The sequence below is a fragment of the Rhinatrema bivittatum genome, chromosome 4 (assembly GCF_901001135.1).
Source record: "Rhinatrema bivittatum chromosome 4, aRhiBiv1.1, whole genome shotgun sequence".
NCBI lineage: Eukaryota > Metazoa > Chordata > Amphibia > Gymnophiona > Rhinatrematidae > Rhinatrema > Rhinatrema bivittatum.
In genome coordinates this window covers 402,267,385-402,292,178 of record NC_042618.1, presented here as the reverse complement: position 1 = coordinate 402,292,178, position 24,794 = coordinate 402,267,385, and the positions used below count along the sequence as shown (strand labels likewise).

Sequence of the window (24,794 nt, the reverse complement as noted above, 5' to 3'; positions counted from 1 at the left end):
CACTGCTATTACTAGCAACAGTAACATGGAATAGACTTAGATTTTGGGAACTTGCCAGTTTCTTATGGCCTGGATTGGCCTCTGTTGGAAACAGGATGCTGGGCTTGATGGACCCTTGGTCTGACCCAGTATGGCATATTTTTATGTTCTTAGATTAATTTTTTAATGCATGGAATATATTTTAAGACAGTTAAACTCAAAAGGGCATCTTTCAGAAAATGAAAAGCTGGTCCAATTGAGGAAAATAAGAAAAAGCGTAGACATTGACAAATTAGATGTAGAACATTAATAAAGCAGGCCAAGAAAGAATTTGAAAAGAAGCTAGCCATAGAGGCAAAAATTAATAAAGAGACCAATATCCAAAACCATTTAGCCAGATATCTCATACGTTATCCAGATAAATGGTGCGTTTTGAAAAGTCATTATCGAGCTTAAATTTAGCCAAATAAGTAAGGGGCATTTTGGAGCAGAATTGGGATAGGTGAATAACTTTATTTGGCTAACTCCAATATTAGGAGTTAGCCGAATAAGTTTGTCGGCTAACTTTATACTTTCCCAGAAGCAAGTCTAAAGTTATCCAGCCTCATGAAGCTAGATGACTTTAGCTTTTTCAGACTATATTCAAAAGAATACAGCCAGTTAAGTGGCACTACTCAGTTAAAAAACTGCCCTCAACACCACCACCCAGGGGGCCCTGTCGTGTTGTGTGTCACGGCCCCCCCCCCCCCCAGCCTCTTTGATATGATTTTTCACAAAAAGTGGAAGGGGGGTCTTGTCTGGCCTCCATCATCCCTCCGCCCACTCCCTGGTTCTATGTAATTTTCAAAGCTTGATACCTTCCGTGCCTCCCTTCCTCCCTCCCCATTCCAACCGTATCTTTAGCTGGGATAGTGGTAGGCCTGCTACCACAGTCCTGGCCCAGTGCTTTCTGCGTTGTTATTCACAGCAAATCATTGCTCCCTTTTCCAGACCATTTGTGAATGTTAAAAGCACCAATCCCAGTACAGATCCCTGGAGCACTCCAGGAGTTACCTTTCTTCATTGGAGAAAACTAATAATTCACTCCTACTTTGTTTCCTGGCATGTATTCAGTTATCAATCCGCAAAAGGATATGGCCTCCTATCCCATGACTTTCTAATTTCCAGAGGATTCTCTTATGAGGGACTTTGTCAAATGCTTTCTGAAAATGTAGATACACTATATTGACCAGCTCAGCCTTATCCACCTGTTTTTTTTAAGGGGATAATAATCTAATAGAATGGTAGGGACTTTCGTTTTCATTTTTAATTTTCCCAAAAATTTCAGTGTTTACTGTAACAAAAACAACATTTTTCTGGATAAAATCATCATTAAGTCTTTTTTTTTCCCACTGATTTCTCCGTTTTTTGTTACTGTTGTAATAAACACATAGGGGCAGATTTTAAAAGCCCTACATGTGTAAATCCGGCTGGATTTTCGTGCGCAGGGGGGGTTACATGTGCTGAGCCTATTTTGCATAGGCCCGGCAATGCGCGCAAGCCCCGGGATGCGCTTATGTCCCGGGGCTTTGAAAAAAGGGGTGGGAAGGGGACGGGGATGTGGGCAGGGCGCCGGTCCAGGGGCGGGACCGAGGCCTCCGGCACAGCGGCTGTGCCAGGGGATCACGTGCCGGCACACGCAACCTACGCCTGCCTGGAGGCATGCGCAACTTATTTAAGAAAGGTAAGGGGGGGGGGAGTGGAAGTAAAGTTCCCTCCGAGGCCGCTCCGATTTCGGAGGGAACGGGGAAAGCCATCGGGGCTCCCCTAGGGCTCGGCGTGCACAAGTATGCACCCCCTTGCATGTGCGACCCTGGATTTTATAACATGCGCACGCAGCTGCGTGCACATGTTATAAAATCGGGCGTAGATTTGTGCGTGCCAGGTTGCGCGCACAAATCTACGCCCGCGCGTACCTATTAAAATCCGGCCCATAAATTCCTTGGAAAATAAAATAAAAACTGAAAATGAAGGTCCCTCTAGAACATGACTTCTTTTCGCAAATCCATGTCTATCCATATGTCCAGTAATTTTACCATTTTGCCTGTCACCAATGTCAGGCTTATCGGTCTATAATTTTCTGGATCATCCCTGGAGCCCTTCTTAAATATTAATACATTGGCCACACCCCAGTCTTCAGGTACTGTGGCTGTTTTTCATGATAGGTTACAGATTATTAGTAGCAGGTTTGCAATTTCATGTTTGTTCTTTCAGAAACTGAGATGAATAACATCCAGTCCTGATGATTTGTTACTTGTTAGTTTGTTCACTTACATTTTCTGTTTTCACAATAATTTGCTTCAGTTATTCCGAATCATGCGCGCATGTTATAAAATATATCTGCGCGCACATGCGCGGCAGATTTTAACATCCGTGCACGCATGTATGGGCGAATGGCCTCCGCGTGCTGGGGGAGGGGGAATTTTAAAAGCCCATGGGCGGCGACGCAATCGGGCCTCCTCCAGTTCCCTCCCAGTCCGCTCCAATTAAGGACTGGGAGTGAACTTTCCTATGCCTAACCCTACCCTTCCTTTCTCTTCCCTTCTCCTCTCTTCCCTGACTCTTACCTCCCTACCTTACTCCCAGCACATGCTTCTCCGGGGCAGCATCAAATGGCGCTGTCCCGGCCCAGGCCCGGCACTTGTGCACTTATCTGTGGTTACACGCGTGGCCGGGTCCTTTAGAAAATGTGTATGGCGGGCGCAGGGCCCAGCCACGCGTTTTAACCGCTGGTATTTTCGCGCATTAATATTTTACTTCTAGCTTGTGCTTATGCTCACTCCTATTGTCCTCATTTGGATCTTTTTTCTAAATAATGTCCTTTTAGCTTTACTTGCCTCTTTCACCTTATGTCATGCAAAGTTTTACTATTTGTAACCACTCCTTTTAGTTTTTCTTCTAATTAATTTCTTCATTTTATCATAAATATCCCTTTTTAAAGTTAAATGCTTCTGCAGTAATTAAGGTCCTATCTCCAGTGATTGTCAAATTTGATTGAATTATGATCACTATTAAGCAATCCCACTACTGTTATTCTTTGCATCAGGTCCTGCATTCTGCTGAGGAATAGATCATTGTTTCCCATCTCTCTTCTGGAGGCACACCTAAGCAGTTGAGTTTTCAGGATACCCATAATGAATATGTATGAGATAGATTTGCATACCACCCTGTATCTCCAGTGTAAGCTAATCTATCTTTTGCATATTCATTGTGGCAATTTGAAAACCAGACTCGTTAGGTGTGCCTCCAGGAGAGTGTTGGGAAGCACTGAACTACATTTCAAATAGCTCCCCGTCCTCTTTGATTCCAAGACCAGTTGCTAAATGATGCAGTCATTGATAGCAGCTAGAAACTTTACCCTTCTAGCATGTAATAATGAGACATTTACCCAATCAATCATTTACCTACCCAATACTGGGGTAACTGAAATCTACAGCACTATCACAGAATCAAACGATTGTATTTGGGGGCAATTTTCAAACTGTCTTCCTAGCTGCAAAGTCCACAAGTAGCTATTTACCCAGGTAAAGGATTTTTACAATTGTCCTCTTTATGGATATTGGAGAAGAGAGGTTTATAATCTTTTTTGGGTTGAGAATTTGAAGAAAGCTGTGGATCTCCTCCCCAGAAACAATGCACATAATAAACACATACACACATTTTTTTGTGCCTGGCTGATGGACCCTATGAAGGCCATCTATGGATTCCAGGTTGCAAACCTCTGTTATAGAGACTAGGGGGTTCCTAGAATTATCATTGTTGAATCACTGAACCTCTTTTAGTACCAGTATGAACATTCTCCCATTATGCTGTAAAAGGATTGACCATCTCAATCAGTTATTCAAAGGTTTGTGTATATTTTGTAGAAAATGCAAACATACAAAATATTTTCATTATACTAACGTTTGTGCATCAGCCACTATATTTAATACAACAAAATGGCTCCATTTCACAAAGATGCAAGGAATAGACCAAGGGGAAGGGTGGCCTAGTATGAGTCCAAGGTACAGATCAAAGGATATTAAGACAAACAGTAGCCAAACCGGAAAAGTAGCCAGGCTAGTAGATCAGACAGGAATCTGGAGGAAACAGGATAAAGGAACAAATGGGCTAACTTGACAAGCAATTAAAAACAAGGACCAAAAACTATTTTACCAGCAGGAAGCCACTGTTGACTTGAAAGTCATAACCTGACCTATTAGGGTTGTTTTCTGGAGAGCCAATGAGATGGCAACAGGATGGGGTGCTAGGCGCAGGCCTAATACTGGGGTTCATACGAGATATTAAATAACCTTTTCCTGTTATTTTTTAATTGTGTATGTTTTATGCGATCCGCTCTGAACATTATGAATATTATGGAATATAAGATTTAATAAATAAATAAATAAAATGGAAGCTCCTAGGGCACCAGTTCAAGACTGACATTTTCTGCCCTGATTTCAGCATAGCAAGTGAACTGTTTTTGGGTGTGACTGAGTTTTGCAGCAGTTAAGAGTCCATGATCCTTTCTACGACAGCCAGTCATAACCAGTGCAAGTGTATCCGGACCCAATTCCTTGTTCCAATCTGATTTACTGAAATTATGAGAAAGTCTGAAGTCAGTAATCTTGTTCTTGTGACACTTCCTAGCTTCTACTTTGATAAATCCAACTTGCTGGGCACAGTACACTTTGGTTATTGTGGAGAGGAAGAATAATCTGCTTAGTGACTCAGTGTACAAGATTCATACTCTACCTAACTACCGTTCATGCTGCTAAGGATATTTGTAGGCTAGCTTTGTGCTTCTGAACCTGTGAGGACAGGACTCAGAAAATTCAAGACTTTCATACAGGATCCAAGTTAGGCAGGCATATATTTTGGGGACAAATAAAGTTAAACGGTCCCTGAGGTTTCTTTCTTTTACAAAGCCACAATAGCTCCTGGTTATGAGGCAGCAGAAAAACTAGATCCTCTGAGCTCTTAAGGGTCATTGTCATTGCAGAACATTTCCATCAATTTGCTTTAGATAGTGCTGTGGGACCTCTTCAAGCAAATTAAAAGAAACAATTTATACTTCATTAAATATGATAATTACTGTATATAGAGATCATGAAAAATTTAATTGCTTTTAAACTGTAACTGAAAATTGTAACACAAAGCTCCATGCAAACAAAGTGAAGCCTACTTCCCAAAACAGGTATGGGCATATTTGCATGTATACATGGATTCGAACCTACCCCGAAAAGAAACCATCAGGACCCCCTGGCAAACTGAAAAATTTGATATGGATAGGACACTAAACAAAAGTTATTTGGGGAGAAGAGTGCACGGGATACCCTAAAAATAGAGATGTGCTGTTAATAAAACAGAGAAACATCAATGAAATTTGTTTCATGTTGTGCAATTTTCAAATCCAAAACTGTGATTATGGAATATAATATTCAGTAATTCAGCAAGTGCATTGTTCAGTTAGTGGCTGTGCTAATAAAGTTGACAACAAAGGTTCTAGGGCACCAGAGGGTGCCTCTAGGAAATAATTTAAAAAGTTCACTATTCCTGTACAGACTATGGTCGAGTCTGGATGGTGTCTAGTTTTACCTAAATAACCAACACATAACTGTTGATATAATAAGACAAATGACACAAAAAACCCCAATAAACTCATTTTGTATTAGTGGTTTTAGCACAAAATGAAAAAAAAAAAAAGGAAATTTGTGCCATTAAAAAAAAAAAAGCCATACACATCTTTATCTAAAAATGTCATGAAAATTCTAGTTACAAGTCAAATCACATGTGCATTTCCACACCCTGTCTGTCTCTCTCCCATGTCCACTTTCCAAGCGCTTTTAATTTCCAGCCAATGAGAAGATAGTTTTCATGAGCATCTCCTGCATAATAGTCAAGGAGAAGAGCCAAAGACATGGCAAGTTTATAAATGAGAATCTTTTAAAAACAGTAACATGCCCTGAAAGACATAGCCTAAACCAACAAAGCTGAATAAACAAAGTATGATTTCACTGACAAACTATTACTACTGTTTATCACTTCTGTAACACTACTAGACATACACAGCCCTGTATAGATACACATAAGCAACAGTCCCTTCTCCATGGAGTTTATAATCTAGTCATGCAGACAAAACAAAAAAGAGAAATGTGTCAACATGGTTAAAATCAACAAAGCGATGAACAAAATTTAATATTTAAAAGCAGCCACAAAAAAGGTAAGCTTTAGGAAGGATTTCCATATGGCCAGAGAGGGAACCTGATGCACCAACTTGGGAGGCTGCAACATGCAGCAAGGTTGAATGTTTAGAGTTGGGAACTGGCAATGAAGGACATAGGTAAAGATAGAGCAGTTTGCCCCATGAATGGAGTTCACGGGAAGGGTTATAGACAGAGATAAGGGAGAAGTAACAAGAAGCTACAGTGTGAGTTAGTAAGGAAAGCTTGAACTATATGTGGAACCAGATGGGGAGCCAGTGTAGTGACTTCACAAGAGGGTTATATGGTCATAATGACATTGAAGAAAACTAAGTTATGCTGCAGAATTTCAGACACATTATAGTGGAATGGTTTAGTGGGAGACCTGTAAGGAACAGGTTGTACTAGGATAAAAGCAAGCAATGAGTGAAAGTAATGCCACATTTTAGCATTTTGGATGCATGCATAGAAGAAAAGAGAAATCAAGGAGACTCCATGGACAGAAGGGACTGGAAGGATAACAGTGTTATTCACAGAACTAAAAAAGGGGGATTTAGGGGGAGAGGGTTTGGGAGGAAAGATAAGACGTTTGGCTTGAAACATGATGGTACATTCTTGGCTGGTGATTGGAGCTAGGCATGTCCTGACTTAGGATCATTGTGAGCTCTTATCCCCCAGACTCCGGAGTCCTTTAGCCAGATACAGTGGATTCTCCTGGGGTTGTGATGAATCAGGCATTGTCTGGGCCAGATAATAGGCCTCCACAACTTCTAACCCCCTTTCCAGAGCAAGGTTCGGGTACTGGCAAACCCATTGCCTCATAGGCCACCCTAGTGCATCTAGGAACTGCTCCAGCAACACTTCCTGGGCTACTTTCAGCCTGGTCTTCCCTTCTGGACATAGCCACTTTCAATAGGCATCTTTATGTCAGTGAAAAGGGTTTTCTCTAGGCTAAAGAATTCCCCACAAGAATTGTTGTTGATAGGCTTCAGGGGTAAGTCCCGCCCTCTCTAAGACAGCTGCTTTAATCGCTGCATATGTGGCCCTTCCTTCCAGGTTAATATCTTGACTACTGCCCGTAAGTAAGTTACCAAGATACATAGTGCAAGTGTCCTCTGGCCAGCCTGCTTGTCAAGCTGTTCAAAGTTCCTAAAACAAACAAACATCAGGCTCCTCCCCCAGAGCAATCTTCAGTACTTCTGGTGATAAGGGAGGCGGCCTGGTTACTGCTGTTTGTATGGCCTGCATATCTGGGTTAGCAGCCTTTGCTGCTGCATCACTTGATCTTGCAGTGTCTGCTGCTGGCCAGTTTGACCCTGCACTGTAATTTGTAGTTGTTGCTGTCTGGCAGCGAGGAGCTGTAGCACTTGTTCCATGTCTCTGGCTTCTCACTCTGTGGTCTGCAAGCAGAGAAGCTTTGTGCCTCTCTGGAGAAGGAGAGAGAGATAAAACAAAAATAATCCCTTCTAACCTGTCCAGCCCTTACTAACTGAATAGACCCTTTCTACGCAGGCAGGGCTACTCCCCTTGACCAGTTATGATTTGAGCTTAGCTATTGGAACCACCAGGCCCTAGGAAAAGGAAAAGAAAATTCCTTATTTTTTTTCTGTGATTGTGGGTCCCTGTCTGTGCTTTCCACTTACATCAAGATGTCCCACTGCTGCCATCATATGTGGATGCTTGAGAGCAGCCATAGGTTAGTGTTATCGACCAGCTTCCTCGAGGGGAGGAGTTAGCAATCTGTTACTTCTCCGGTTAAGGAGTTAGCAATCTGTTAATGATCAGCTCCTCCAGAAGGGAGGAGTTAGCAATCTGATCATTGCTGTACCCCGAAGGGGAGGAGCTGGCAATTTATAATACTTCATAGGCGGAGTTATCAATCTGTAGTGAGTTAGCTCCCCACAGATGACAATCTGTACAATACAGAAGAGCACCCAATGTAAGTTGGTGAATCCCTGGGCCGATGGCAGATGACAACGCCCCTAGAGGGATATCCTGAGAGGGACCACTGGCTAGGCTGGAGTATGGAGACAAACACAGATAGTTCTTTATTTAGACAGGTAGTAGAACCACCAGAAGTGGCAGTAGTGAGCTGATGTACCCGGCAGGGCTGAAGTCCCTCAGATACTGGAACTGCGATCTCTGGGTTTGCTGAGCTGTAGAGAGAGACTATAGGTAGTGAGTAGACAGGGTATGCTGGACACATAACCAGTAGATGATACACTCACAATTGTAGATATATCTGTAATGGCTCCTATGCAACAGAGAGTCTTCAGTATATTCAGGATCAGGAGCCTTTAGGCGAGTACTGGTTCCTAAATGCAATCTGGAATAAGAACTCACAATATCTGTGTATGCGATGGTTTCTGAAATAGAAGAGAGTATTTGGAGGGTTATAGAAGAGAGTCTTTGAAGGGTTTTAGGAACATGGGCCCTTGTGGAGTGAGTACCGGTTCCTATCTGCAATATGAAATAGTAATTCACAAAATATAGGTAGGTGATAACTTCTGAGATAGAAGAGAGTCTTTGAAGGGTTTTAGAAACATGGGCCCTTGTGGAGCGAGTACCGGTTCCTATCTGCAATCTGCAATAATCACTCACGATCTCCATACCTGCGATAACGTCTTAGACAGAAGAGAGTCTTCAGTACTAGGAACATGGGCCCTTGTGGAGCGAGTACTGGTTCCTATCTGCAATAGAACTCACAGAGTTCACGTCTGCGATCACTTCCAGGCAATAGGGAGTCTGAGCATTCAGGGATGTAGGCCCTCGAGGAGCGAGTACCGGATCCCGTCTTAGAATCTGAAATCAAGAAGAGAGAGCGGGGCCCCCGAGGAGCGGGTACCCCTTGGTATGTTTGTGGAGGCAGAGCAGCGGAGAAAGAATTCCCCTTGCTAACTCGATTCATAGTTGCAAACAAAGACCTTTTAAGGTGGAAGCGGATGTCACTACGGGGGGATGCCCCCTAGGTTCGCGCCCCTGCCGGTACAAACTCTGGAGCGCGCGCGTCCTTATGTCATCAGAAACATGGCGGATCCACAGCATCAGGCCAGCCTGGGGACTCCGGGAGGAAGCGGCGAGGAGAAGCTGCGACAGCAGCTGTCCGTCAGACCCGAAGGGAGTCGCCACAGAGGTAGAGAGGGTGGAGCGAGGGCAAAACCAGGCACGAACGCAACAGTTAGGAAACAGCCAGGAGAAAAAAGGAGGCCAAACTATAGCTGGTTCCACACAAACAACAGTTTATTTACAGGCAAGAGAAAAGTAGAACATAAAGGCTACTTACCTCAGTAGTCTCTTGTATTAACAAAATAGTCAGATATAGGTAGGCCTTGCATAGGCTGGACTCCTGGCTTCTCTAACCCCTCTGGGCCTTGACTTCTTTTCCTGTAGTGAGGGGAGCCTTCCTTGACTCTGAATCCCTTGTGGGATTGGCTCTTAAGGAGGACCTGTCCAGATGATAACTGTCAGTCTTAAGGTGTTCTGAGGAATTTTCCTATATACTCCCTTACACCAAGTTAATTGTAAGGTGTCAATGGGACATCTGAGCAGCAATATCAAACAAGCAGGCTGAGATTTGAGAATGGATTTCAGGTGAAAATTATTGTGCAGAGAACTGTTAGTCATCAGCATAAAGATGGTACTGAAAACTATGGGTGGAGATCTAGTGTAGAGAAACTAGAGAGCCCAAGACAGAGCCCTGCGTTAAACCAACTGCAGATAGTGATATAACAGTGGAGGAGGGCCACCAGAGGATGGATACATTAATGTACACTGGGAGAGGTAAGAAGAGAACCATAAGATAGAACAGAGTGAAGGAGTAGATGAGTGCAGTACACCCAAAATTTTGAAATAAATAAATAAATGATGATCAATAGTGTAGAAAGCAGTGGATAGGTCAAGGAGTATAAGGATGAGGATCAAGAAAAAGGACCAAAATTATAATGTTATTTATGAATATCTTATGCCTACTCATCTATGACCCTGCATTGCTTAGCCATATTTTGATGATTATCAGGGCCACTGGCAAAATGTATGTTTATGAAGTTAATAAAGTGATAAATATTATACTTTACCTGCTTTTTCCATTTTCTTTTTGTTATTTTCCTTTTTTGTGGAATTTTTTTCTTTTTTTTAATATTTAACTGCAATTTTCTTTTTTAGAAGCTTCATAGAAGGCATCCGAATTATCAATGGTTTTTCTGTAGGCAGAGAATGAGAATAAAATGTTTGATAATGAAGCCCTCTGTATACAGGATTTTATTTAATTTTTTTATTTGTGCTTCTTAAATTATACAATTCTCTAGGATCCATCGTGGATTACAGCTCATGTGCATAATAAAAATACAAAAACAAATTAAAATAAAAACATACTTACATATTTATAAAATTAAATACAAAAAAACTCAATTACATACTTTTTTTTTCAAACTTACAGGATCATTTATCATTTTGCGTTAGGGCCTTAACGAGCAGCTCCTAACATCAAATGCTTGTTTGAAGCTAGGTGGAAAGTGCATTGTACAAATCAACTCCTCTTGTACCTTTTATCAATTGAAATGACAGAAAATTTTCAGTGTTGTGTACTTTGCTGTTCGTACCTCCTACTGTGTATGTAACCCCCCCCCCCCAAACTTACCCAACCCCTCCCCAAAGCCCACTCCGAGTTAAAAGTGCCCTTTCTTAGTGGTGCAGTAAAAACCTTTTCTCTGTAACGCACCCGTGGTGTATTAATCAGTGCATGAAGTGCCCGAAGCAGGCGTAATTTGCGCGCGCCGGGTCGGCCTCCGGCGCGTGATTCCCAGGCCTGGGAGCCGTTTAGGAGGCCTCAGCCATGCCCCCGAAATGTCCCCGGGCCGGAACCACGCCCGCGGCCCCACCCCCAATTGACGCGCCGCCGCAACACCCCCCCCCCCCCGGAAAGCCCCGGGACTTACGCGCCCCGCCAAGCCTACTCAACATAGGCTCGCCGCGTGCATGGGGTACTTTGGCCAGGTTTTTGGGGGGTACACGCGTATCCCTTTGAAAATCTGGCCCATATTGTTTCTCTCAAAATCACATTTTCCGTAATCTCGTGTATGCGAGAAAACAATTACATTATTTTAATATGATTTAGAAAACTGACCATCTATTCCATTTCGCATATAGCTCAATAAGTTCCTCTGTAGTACTTATGATATTTAAGATTCTGTTATAACCTGCTACTGAAGGCTTCTTTATCTTGTCCCCCATGAAAGACTCTTTCAGTTTGGTATTAGTATCTATAAGTCCCAATAAGATTCTGGATGACTCATGACAAAGTGTCTCAATTATAGATAAGCAAATAATTCACTGGAAGGACGAGAGAATGTCTCTTGCAGATCTTGAAGACTGTGAATAACAGTAGCCCTCTCCAGAAAAAGTTACTGGATACTCTTAAGCCCTTTCCTGTGCCACCCTTGAAAAAGAGTATTATCCATATCTGGGGGAAATAGTGGAATATTGCAAAAATGCATGAGAGATGAAACCTTGTGCTTATGGTGCAATAACTTAAAGAGTAAAACCCAGGCTTTTCTGCAGGAATTCACTACTAAATGAGATCTTACATTTTTTGTTATTTGTCCCATGTCAATTTGAATCGGCCCAAACCAGCTTTATAGGCATTCCCAAGGAGAAAAATGAGAAGAATCACCTTCCCAATATGTAACATGTCTTAGTATGCAAGCTAAGTTATACCGCTGTAGATTTGGGCAGTTAACCCTCTTTGTGCTATAGGCCGTATCACTATCTTCAGGGGGATTCTCTCCTTTTTCCCATTCCAAAGAACATTTCTAAAGAGTTTATCTGCTTCTTTAAGATCTTTTCTAGTGACCAAAATTGGTAGCATTTGCATGACATATAGCCATTTAGGTATCTCCATCATTTTAAAAAAATGTATTTTGCCTATAAGGGAGAAAGGCAGTGACTGTCAATCTGCCAAAGATTTAGCCAAGCCTTGCATTAAAGGCTTAACACTTGCAATATACATGGAACTAATATTGGAGGGTATTTAAATTCCTAAATAGTTCATTTCTTTTTTGACCCATCTCGATAGAAAGTCCCTCTCCAATTTCCTCTCATATTCCCACATACGTCGAAGGCTTCTGACTTATCTTAGTTGATTTTTAAGCACACAAATGAGCTGAACTGTTTCTGGAGTTCCAAAACATTCCTTATAGAAAATTGTGGTCTAGTTAGGAAAATCAGCACATCAGCAGCAAAGGCCATCACCTTAAAAGTTTGAGTCCCTCTGTTATAACCTTCAATACTCGCATCCATATTGATTTTTTTAGCAAGACATCTATAGAGAGAATTATATAGTAAAGGTGAAAAGGGGCAGCCTTGCCGTACCCCTCTTCTAATTGAAAAGTCTGCAGACTTAAGACCATTTGCCATAATATTCGATGTCAGTACCCTATAAAGTAGGGAAATATATTTTACTATATCCCCCTGAAACCAAATCTTTGAAGCACCGAAAACATATATGCCACGAGACCCAATCAAAGGCCTTTTCAGAGTCAAAAACCACAGCCATGGCTGGGATATTGTGAATGTTACATAAGGTCATGGCTGTAACTAATTTAACTATATGGGTTCCAGCAGTTCGCCTTTTACAAAGCCTGCTTTGTTCTTTGAAATAATAGTCGGAAGAATAAGACTCATTCTGTTTTGCAAAGATTTTTAAATCACAATTTAGCAAGGATATGAATCTATAAGAGGAAGGAAGTAATGGATCCTTCCCTGGTTTGGCTAAAACTGTAATATGGGCTCTATTAAAATCCTGCGGAAAGGATTCCCGCTGCAGTGCATCTGCATAGAACTAACTCATTGGTCCCACTATCTGAGATTTCAAGTTCTTGAAATAATCATATAAATAGCCATCAGGACCTGGAGACTTCCCGGATTTGCTGGTATTAATTACGTTTAAAATGTCATAGGCTTGTATCGGTCTATTCAAAAATTCTAAATGCACCTCCATAATCTTAGATAAAGGTAAATCAGTGAAGAAATTATTTTCCTTCATACATCCCCCTGTTATATCATCTGTGTATAAAGATTAATAAATACTTCACAAATCTCCACCTTCTTAGATACTAGGAAGCCTTGCTTAGTCTTCAATCTTTCAATGGAAGTTTTTCCATGCCAGAAATTCACTGTGTTTGCCAAGAATTTTCCAGCCTTATTTCCGAATTGGAAGAAGTTAAATTCTGAGCATTGTAATGCTCTTTAATGGAGACAAGCATTCAAACTTTCTAAAATTGCATTATACTCTGCTTTGTTTTCTGTATTTAAATTCCTAACCAATTTTTCCTTGGCCAATTTTGTCTTCCAACTGTAAAATGTTCTTATTTATCCGAGTATTCCTACTAATCAGATATGCTGATATCTCGCCTCTTAAAACTGCTTTACTAGTTTCCCAAAATAGCGTATCTATATGTTGCTTATTGTGAAGTTCAAATTCTTTCCATTTATTCTGAAGAAAAGACTGAAAATGTGTCATTTTTTAAATTACTCAGAAGTTTCCAAACACGCTCACTCCTCTCCCATTCCGATATTCGCACGCCCACCCAAATTTGAGCATGATCCAAGATTGTTTGTGAACCAGTCTCAGCTGAGACTACCATATGGAAACCTTCTTCAGCTAGTAAAATATAATCTGTTCTGGATAAGGAGGTATGAGTTTGAGATATTGGTGAAATCTTTCACCTCCAGATATAGAACTCTCCAAATGTCTAATGTTTTTAGTTTATGACACAGAGAGGCATCTTCCTTCTCCTTACTGTTTCCAGCAAACTGAACTGGGAGATTTATCTAACCTCGGGTCATGAGGGCAGGTAAAGGTCCCAGTCACAAATAAGAGGCCTTGCATGTTAATTATTAACAATTTTTTTTGTTCAACTACTAAAAAACAGATATATTAATTTGATGTGAAAAGATTGCAAATAGTGATTGCTTTCTCATTCAATTTGCCAATAATAATTATAAATCTACCTTCAGGGTCTTGAATCACTTTATCCACTTTTAAATTTGTAGACTTACTTATAAGGAAAGCCATTCCTACTTTCTTACCTTTAGCTGCAGAGAAAAAGCAAGAGCTTACCCACTCTCTAACCAATATTTTGCTCTCAACTTCTGACAGGCAAATTTCTTGAAGGCAGGCTATAGAGGTTTTGTTCCTCTAATGATTAAAGTACCTTTTTCTGCTTTAAACAGAATCCTAGCCATTTACATTCCAGGATAAAATTCTAGTAACCTCATCCATTATCAAAGTGTTGTTTCAGAGCATTTATCTTCCATAACCAAATGCAGGACACCCAGCCTTGCCCTACATTACTACTACTTTTGATGTTATAATTTGTTCACTCTCTCAACTCTTTATCATATGCACACTTCTTTCCAAAATCATCTTCTATGCCATTCATATGCCTTCTCCGATGACCCTGTGCAACACTCAGAATTCAGCTCATTGGATCTCATACATGCTTGAATCCTCATATATTATTCTGCCTCTTATTTCATTCTCAAAAATAGTGCTGTGATCTCCAGCCACCTAGTAGCAGATATACATCCATTAAATGAGCAGCATGTAACAGTCAAAATTAGACTATTTTTCAAGACTACCAGTTAGAAATAAATGCAAATTAAAGCTCAAGAACTAGAAAAAACCTTAATGGGAATGAGACATAGAACAACTTCAGCCTGCCGCCAGTGTTCGCTGTTCAAGCCACTTCATTGAACTGTTTGGCGATTTATTTAGGCAGGCCCTCTTCAAACATTGTCCCCGCTTCCACTGTTTCAAAAATGTACATTTGATTTTCATGCCAGATTCACAGCTTAGCAAGGAATCGTAATGTGAATCTCATCTGCTTTTCCACCAACTTTGAGCAAATGGGGACAAACGCTTTGTGTCGGGAGGACACCTTAAGGGAGTAATCCTGGAATATCTGGATGGGTTGATCGTTAATTTGCAGGTTAGCCATCTTGTGATTTGCTTGTATGATTTGTTGTTTTTGCCCAAAGTTCATTATTCGGGCAATGACCACCAGGGGACATAAATTGCCTTCTTTTTTCCCGCCGAGTCTGTGTGCCCATTCTATAATTATGGGGCTTGGCAGGCCTGCGTCCTCTAGCTTTTCCAACAGCCATTTTACAAGCGTTTCCATGAGTTCCTCTCTGCCAACTCTTTGGGAAACCTGACAAATCTTAAGATTATTTCTCCTTGAGTGATTTTCTAAATTGTCTATTTTTTTCATCTTGTTCCCAGCTCAGTCTCTAAATTGTCAAGCCATCTCGCTAAGGTCAAGTTATCATCTTTGACCACTACCATTCTCCCTTCAACTGCGTTTAAACGGGGCCCATATTCAAGCAGCAAAGCTTTTAAAACATCAATTTGTGCCAATATATTGTCTAGTGTACCAGCTATCGCTGCTGCCACCTTCTCTGTTTCATGTACAGGCAAATTTTCCACCATGCACTTAGCGCCATGAGTTTTACCTGTGGCGGCCATCTTATCATCGGATGTCTTCAGCTTCTCTTTCTCACCAAGTCTCCCCATGTCCCAGAAGCCTTCTTCATATATCTGTTGATTGACATATTTCCCCAAATTGTCTCTTGAGAAACTATAAAGTCACAGATGCTAGCAATATTCGTGGATACGGCGGGTGGCACTCTGAGCTCAGTCAGAAGCATCCATCCGAGATCACTGCTTCACATGACCATCCTCAATTACATACTTATAAATTAAACACATAAAATAAAACTAAATAAAACGGACCTAACTCAAAATAGTCATCAAAAATCTTTCAGGTTAAAAACCGGATTTAAAAAAAAAACCTTGATTCCGGTGACCCTAGTAGTATTTTTAGCCAGTTACTTCTGATAGAGAATGAATGTGTACGTACAGGCTAGGGTTCCCAGATGATTGCTAGTTATTGAGGACATGGTGAGTCAGTCCCAATTTTGCCACACAGTACGCCTGGACTTGCATCCTGCATTTCTTAGCTTTAATCAACACAGTCAATGGACTCGCCCCACCTTTATGACATGGAGATATCTAGCAACACTGTTAAAGGATTTAATGGCATCCAGAGGCTCACTTTGGGGAGAGGATGAGGCCACAATGCCATGAGGATCCTGCTGCTATGTGGCCAGTGCAGGTCGCTGACGTGTCATCTCATCTCTCTCTCCACCTCTCCCATTGGCAGTGGCAGTGTGGAAATAGGTTGAGGAAGTGCATACTTCCTGTCACCTTGGCTGTTTCTCTTCCACCCTTTCATCCATTCTAAAGAAAAGCCTGTAGGAGGAGGAGGAACAGCAGTAGGCACAATAAACATGTACTTGATCTGTTCCTGATGTCCAACTGCCAGAGTCCATGAGGCCTTTGTTGCTGCTGGGTATTGAGATGTAAGGAGGAGTGGAAAGGACTGAAGGCAGAGGAAATGGAGAGAGGGGGAGAAAGAATGGGATGTGGGGACTGGAAAGAGATACGAAAGAGTTGGGGGTACACAAATGTGAAAGAAAAGGAAGGACAAGACAGAGTTGTGAGGGAGGGGGTTACTGACAGGATTGAGAAACGGACAGACTGTACTAACAGGATGAAGGGCTTATAGCTCTTGGAAACTAGTCACAAACATACTTAGTCCAATATAAAGGTATCACCTAAAATACTTGTTTGTTGACCTCTCTCTACTCACTCAATATGACCTACAGTGGTGGTTTTCTGTAGTAAAAAAAAGGTGCCAGGTCGAGGCCTATGGCAGTCTTCACCTTCCACTTCCACTCTGGCTGCAATGGGGGCAGGGCCGGTGCGAGGGGATTTAGGCACCCTAGGCACCTTCTGCCTTGTGCCTGCCTCCCCCCCCCCCCCCCCCCCAGGTCATGGCCCCGACTCCTACCTCTCAGTTTTCTGGGCTGCGAACAGCGCGCGGCCCGCTGAATCTCCACTCCTCTTTGCCGCTGATGCTCGTGGCCCCACATGGTTCGCACCCCCTAATGGTCAACGCCCTAGGCCCAGACCTAGCTCGCCTAGTGCTTCCGCCAGTCCTGACTGGGGGAAAAGAAGCAATTTGCCACAGTTTAAAAAGGTTCCAGATTGGTGACCTGGCAGGAAATCAGCACTGATGACAAATTAGAGCAACTCACTTACTGGAGCTTATATAAGAGTGGGCAAAGGCGCTGAAAACAGAGCAATAATCTGAATACTGGATTTCTCCTCGGAACATTTCACTTACCTGGGCGAAGCTTGAGTAATTGCCTATCACTTGCGCCTCAGGGCAGGGAGTTAGCGGGCAGCCAAAGGTTCGGGTCTGCCAAACAAAACAAGATTTTCTGGTTCCAGTGAACACCTTGCTGACACTCAGTAATAACAGTGCCAGACAGAGCCTCACCTTGCACAATGACCAGTCAATCCAGAAAGCAAGTCTATTATGAAGCCCCCAGTTTCCCTCCACCCTCACGGAAAATGGAAGAATGCTGTACACACACCAGAAACCACTGACCCCTTTGTCGGTTTAGATTGCCCTTGCCTGCTAGTTCAAGTAATTTGTTTTAAGACAATTTGTTTAAAGATCGTCATATATATCTACATATATTCATGGGGTCAATTTTCAGAAAGCCACTGAGCAGCTAAATTAGCCAATTATTTGCAATTGGTTATTTGTAGCCATTTTTCAGCCATGACCTAGCCAGCTAGCCACTTTGTGGTTTACTGAAAAATGTACTCCCTAGAGTCTACCCACTAATCTCTTTAAATTAGGTAGGTAGATCCTTTTGAGGAAAAAAAAAAAAAAGCAGTCTGCCTCTTCCTGGCAGCCCCAATGTCCTACGCTCATCCCTCCACTCCTGAGCCCCAATCTGGATAATCCTCCCATCCCAATCCCAGCTCAGAGATCTATCCCTTATGGCCTCCTGAATCAGTGCTCTGGTCCCACCCCACAAGTTCAGGGCTAACGAGTATACTCCCATGTACATCTGGCACCAGTTATTGTATATAATAAACTCCTTTCCACAGTGTAGCTTCTTGATCTTCAAACTGGAGTAATTGTCTTTTGGAAAGAGGCGATCACACCTTCTGGATCATTTTCATCATAGTTATTCTCTTAGTTCAACTCTTAATGAAAAGGAAAAAACTTCATGGGTCATAAATTAAGAAACATCATTCAGTAATGAGGAAGTCTATCCCAATACCACAACTGCCTGCTTTGCCAAATTGCATTTCAGGGTTGGCATTCTTGAGATATGCTGAAAAGATAGCTTCTCTGCATGAGCTACTGTGGGAGGAACAAGGTCAGTCATTAATGATACCTGCTGAAGTGTGATGCAATGTCAGGCCTGCATCATCTTCCTGACTTGGAAGGAAGATGGCTTCATTCTTAAAGGCAATTCAGATTCCTGCAACAATATTCAACAGCTATTAAGAGGCAGACAGCATAATGTGTAGATTCCTAACCTGTCTAAAACTTAATGCAGAGCATGCCCTAGACATGATATAATAAAATGCACTAGGTAGATTGTTCTGTTAAGTTCTTAAAATTTGTAACAAAATGTTATTTCTCACTTAAGAAAACAAACTTCACTTTTCCTCATTTACAGTCAGCTATATAATACTATGGGTCAGTCTTGGGTCAGCTTGCTACAATTCACCTGTTGCATTTGCAGCTTGGTCAGGACAGAGGAACCAGTCACATACAGATTAAAGATCGTCACATCTCAGTTACTGAAACAGTCTTTATAACTGCTCTAAGCCCCCAACTCTCATCTTCATGCAGTGACCTGAGTGAATGCTGCTTCTCATATCCTTCTTAATCCAGACGCAACACTCCTGATCTTGGAAAGCTGCTCTGGCTCTCAGCAGCTTTTGGGATGCGCAATACAAAACTGCCCGTGCTTATAAAACCTCACCCTGAACTTGTACTGCCTAGCTTTCTGACCAGATTTCAATTCACAGCTCTCCCCATTTTTTCTATCTGGCTTTTTAAATTACCTCATCTGTCCGGTCTTCTCACTTCACAACCGGTGAGCGTCAGATCGTTCCTTTTGGCTGTGCTCACTCTGCCTGAATTGGCCTTGGTTGTTTTTTGGAACCTCAACAGATCCTTCCCTTTCTTTGGGTTCATTTTCCAGATACACAACTTTGTGCTAGGGACTACTTATTATAGAGTTACCAGCATTCTACTAATCCTCTAGGATTCAAAAGGGCTGATGTAATAAAGTGCGCTGAAGCTAGAAAAGTCAGTAAGTGCAAGTTTGTATGTGCGTTTTTCTGCGCAAAGCAGGTTATAAAATCGGCACTTCCATGTGTGCACACCAGGAAGCACACGCTCTTCTTTTAAAACCTACCCCTAAGGGTTTTGTGTGCAGGAAAAAAGTTTGTGCTGACCCGCGGGTTTTTCCTGCGCGAGTGCATGCTAATGGCATACAAAGGAGGTGATTATCTATTCATGGGTAATGCAGGGAGCCGCACTAGCGGGGCTTTTATCGCCTGAGCCAGGGCAGGAGTTAAGTGAAAGCACTGGTGTGGAGACCAGTTTTTGATGCTTTTGCAGGTCAGCCAAGCAGTGGACGGAACTGGTAGAGAGAAGGCAGCTTCTCAGTGAGGCAGAATCGCTGATCTGCATTTTATGCTCTCACAGGTAGTCAGAGTTCGATCATGAAGGGATTAGATATTGCTCTACCTACCTTCACATCAACTTCCGGAGCACTAATTTATTCATTTTTTCGAAAAAGAAAAGGCTTTCAACCTCAGAATCAATCGGGGGTGTTCACACACCAATGGGTGTCCATGCGGTTTTCTGCACGGGATGTCTGACTGATTCACTACATAGGGCCATGAGCGTGTGTTTCTGCACGCCTTATGGTGCATCTGTTTGGTGTGCGTGGATTTTATGTGCGTATCTAATTAGCATATGCAGTCCTTATTACATCCCGCATTGCCGCTGTTTTCTGCCACGTGCACCAAAAAAATCCACACAGAAAAATCAGTGCCTGAAAGAATTTGAGGATATGTATATATGAAAGACGTCCCATGAACTAATATTGCATTGTGATATATTGTTTAAACTGGTCGTATGCACTGGCAGATGTAGACTTCTGCTGATGGTTCCCTTGCTGTACCATCCTTCCCACCCAGACCTATGAACATTTCCTCCCCAGCCTGCCCCCCCCCCTTGTGACTTTTATCACTTCCCCCTACCCTGTGCACTTCTGATCTCTTCCCCATTCCTAGTGTGGATTTTCAATCATACCCCCTCCCCTGATTATTTCTGTATCTTACTGTGACCTCCAGTCACTTCCTTCCCACCCACATAGATCTCATATCATTTCTCTTTGACGCCAATGGAAGTATCAGTAGCAGGTTGAGTGAGCATGGGGATTGAGTCACCCTATGTTTGCAGCAACATACTGGCCTCATCCCTTCTAGGTATCTGTGCTGAAAGTAGGGGTTTGTGAGCATGAAATGTCTTGGGCCCTGCACTCATTTGTCCTGCTGTTGATACCATTGCTAGATCCAGAGCCATGAGGCTGGTAGGTACCAAGTGGCAGGAGGGCTGTGGAGTGGACAGGGTAGCAACTTTTCCCTCTGGTCAGTTCGGAAGGAGGGGTGGGTTGGACTGTGGAAGTCTTTAGGCCCCGCATCGAGTGATGGGGTTCAGTGGCTGTCTTTGTCCAGGCAGAGGCTGCATCAGGTAGGGTGTGAAGTGGTTCTTTAGCCCACCAGGAGCAGGAGGTGACAAATCTTCCTCCTCTCATGCCATCCTCCAGATTTTTGCTGCCCTAGCCATAGGCCTAGTGTGCCTGTGCATAAATCCAAGTCGTCGCATGACTACAGCCAATACAAGGGCACTATTTTACAGCACTTATAAATACACAGAATGGAAAGGATGCCCTATAAAATCTTTGCTTTGTTGGTTGAACCCAGATAACCATCTCCAGGGTGAGGTGAATAATAGTTTGATGCCGCCTCATTTGCAAATCATTCCCTTTTCATTGTTGTTTGAGCCACTGTAGAAAGCCAGTGAGTCACTTTCTTATGATCTGAACAAACCAGGAATCTTTCTAGATCCAATAAAAGGAACGCATGACTTCCCAATGGTGTTTACTTTTACACACCCTTCACTTGGCCAAGGACAACTTGAGCCAAACTTTTTTTTGCCAACACCCAGTGTATTTGCTAATGGCGCTATCATTTAAGCATTTTTTCAAAGCAAAGTACATTTATCACACAGGGCACATTGACTAACTAGAGAGCCCAATTGTCTTATATTTAATACCACTCTAAACACTTAAAAAAGAAACCTCATACACGACTACAAAATATAGCTCATATTAATTGCACTTTCTCCTGATATGACTAAGTGCTGTGCAACCTGAATGCTAGCTACAATGAAAAAGCAGCAAAGGTCATGTTTGGTGCTCTGTGTTATCAAGGCCAGATTAACTATTAAGGAAACAAGGCCCTGGCCTAAGTCTTCACTTTGACAAGAGCCCATACTGATTCCTCTGCCAAATACAGCGTCAATCAGAAGATGCTTCCCAAGCCGGTATTGGAGGAATTGGGCTCCTGGAGCACCATCAGATTTCACTGCAATGCTTTAAAGCAGAGCTTTCCAAACTTTTCATGTTGGTGACACACTTTTTAGACAAACATAATTTCACGACACGGTAATTCAGTCTACTAGTAAACCAGAGGTTAAAGGTTAAACGAACGAAACATATTTCGACAATTTATATATGTTTCCTTAAATATATACATAAATAAAATGTTTCACGACACAACCTATCTCATGAAAACCTTAAATTTATATTAAAAATATATATTCCAAGATTCATGTTATTGTTATAATTTATGAGAAACAATAATAAAACAAATTGTCTGTCCCCCACACCCTCATCTCTCTCCTCCCCCCAGCACATGTCTGGCCCCCACACACTCATATCTCTCCCCCTCAAGCACATGTCTGTCCCCCCAGCACGTTTGCCCCCCACTCACTCATCTCTCTCTCCCCAGCACATGTCTGGCCCCCACACTCATGTACCTCGTCTTTTTGATTGTTGCCAGTTTAAGTGCTTCACTCCCTTCCATGATCACCAGACACTGCTGCTTGCAGTCAGTACTCCTCATGGCCAGGCCTCATCGGCAGCAGCAGCCAATGCAAGGATGGCTGGGCTCGTTTCACCCACCAAGCCCCCCCCAAAAAACGCGATTGACAGCAAAAATCACCCAATAATAAGCAACCCATAAACTGAAAAAAAAAAGTGAATCTCTAGAAAAAAAAAAAGCCCAAACTCGCATCAGAGTTGACCGGGCTTGCGCGACACACCTGCACACTGCAGGCGACACACTAACGTGTCCCGACACACAGTTTGGAAAGCTCTGCTTTAAAGCAAAGTAGCCAACTCATGTACACCATGGGTTTATAATGCTAAAATACTGTAGTGTATAAAAAGGTTAAGAAGTTCTCAATAATCTGGAGTTTAAAGCAGACCAAGCCTGGAACGGTTACCTTTCCTTCCCTCCCACAGCAGGACTGCGGGGTTTGCAGAGTCTGTCAATTAATCGCACACTCCTCGAGCACCACTCTTAAGAAGTCCAGCAGCAGGAAATGGAGTGCTGAATGGGAAAAAGAAGAATGCAATATGAAATCTCTTGCTTGGGGTCAGCAGACAAGGCTGTAGAAGACTGGTGGCAAAGGGAGAAAATAGATTGAACGATAGTTAAAACAAATGGGGAGTGTCAATTGACTTAAAAATAATAAAAAAAAAAAGAACTGTGATTTAACATTAGCTCATCTTAAAAAAAGGTCCATTGACACCTCCCCCTCTCCATTTGTTTTGGCACACTGCTCTGCATCCTGAGCCACAGGCTAGCTCAATATCACACTTTTTCATTGGTCAAAAATTTAGAATGGCTGTCACTTACTGGTTAATATAAATCTGTTTGAGTAGCCTAAAAACTTGAGAAGGGCTCACTGAATGCTAAACCAATTTATTTATTTTAGCAGTCCATTCTCTCACCAGTAATTACTACTGAATTAAATAGAACATAAACCAAATATGATATTAATGAAACGGCTTTTAAATTCAAATGATTTGCTTAGCTTTATCTTAATTTTCCATTTTTGGTGGGAGGCTTATAATTGCAATAATGAAATCCTGGGACAGGCATTTCTTGTCAGTACTCGCTGGATTAAAGGCCTTTGTCTTTGCCTCAGGCCCTGAACTCCTAGCACTAGAGCATTAACTCCCAGAAAAAGTCATCCCTGTCTGTCATTACTACTCATTCATAGTTTGCATGATTCTTTTTAAATATTTTAGAAGAGAATTATTTGCCAACCTAAATCTGTTTTCTCTGGTCCAAACCCCCCTCAAGGTATAAAACTAAATAAAAATCATCATAGAGTCCTAGTTTTCTGACTCCCATCTCTGTACAGTTTGGTGCTTGTCAGAAAACCAAGATTGGATTATAATCTATAGTTTAAGTTACTCTGTTGTTAAAAGGGGGGGGGGGAGGGAGAGAGATCTCCATATATCTCTCATTAGCATTTTGTTAATAAGAGGGATAGCTGGAAGAAAGGGATCTCCAGAGAAGCCAAGAATCAAAAAATGGAAGGCTTCTAAAAGGTTAATTGTATTTTGCTAAACAGGCTCTGATTTAAGAAAAGGACTTTTTCTGTGCACGGAGAGAGGTGGAAACGGAGACACAGACTGACTGGTACTGGATATGCTTTGCGTGCATTCTTAATGATGTATTAGACTTTGTCCGGCATGTCCCATTCCAGCTTGCAACATTTTGAAATATAACACACCTCTGTGGCCAACGCAGTGCTGTCAAAATTATTATAAAGCACTGCAGATAAAGTCCGTTTACAGCTCATGCGCTCTAACGACTGCTTACAGCTCAGCAGCTGTAGGTCTGGGCAATGCATTTGCCAGTTCCTAAAATACTTTCTATAAGGAATTTTTTGCATTTGGCTAGATTTTCCTGTTACTGATTGCCCTAGGATTATGAACCAGTAGCAACATTTAGCACTTTTTCTAAAAATAAATAAATATGTATTTGCTTTGTCTATCTGGCTATGATCATGTTATCTCCCAAACCATTCAACTTACAGCAATCAAATTTTCAAAATAGCTATAGCAACATAAAAGTCAGAATCCAACATAAGTTTTTCCCTTAAAACTTATAGATCTACCCCAAAATTGATAAAAATTTCTTTTTGGCAATCGTTAGACGAAATCTCACTTTGCAGAGTAACAATCCACAGTTATCAGAATGCCTGATCTTGAGTTCTGAGGGCCTTTGTACTCATAAAAATGACACAGAAAGTCAGTGGAGCTGAACAGCAGTGTAAGTTTAAATCTTGGCTGGCTGCAGTTCAGTTGTGTCCAAGAACAGTGTGTTTTAGCAAAACTAATAATAATCCTTGTAATAATAAAAAGGAGACGTGTGTTTGAATGCTAATATCCATACAGTGACATGAACCCCAAAACTTATACCAAGGACATATGCTGACCTCTGTTTATTATTTTTTTGTCTCCGAAAATCTTCCAAAAAAAATTATGGTAGAAGTAGTTCCAGCA

The 24,794-nt window shown here is 41.9% G+C and overlaps 1 protein-coding gene and 1 long non-coding RNA gene across 2 annotated transcripts in view; one reads left to right on the top strand and one right to left on the bottom strand.

Annotated features, from left to right (window-relative positions):
* Positions 1-24,794, top strand: part of FRMD4B (FERM domain containing 4B) — a 295,281-nt gene that overhangs the window by 96,010 nt on the left and 174,477 nt on the right. The gene's annotated exons all lie outside the window — the stretch shown is intronic.
* LOC115091144 lies at positions 10,294-22,801 on the bottom strand. Its single transcript, XR_003856630.1, has 3 exons — positions 22,718-22,801; positions 18,519-18,605; positions 10,294-10,399 (listed from the first exon to the last, which is right to left on the bottom strand). It is a non-coding gene; the product is annotated as an uncharacterized LOC115091144 (long non-coding RNA).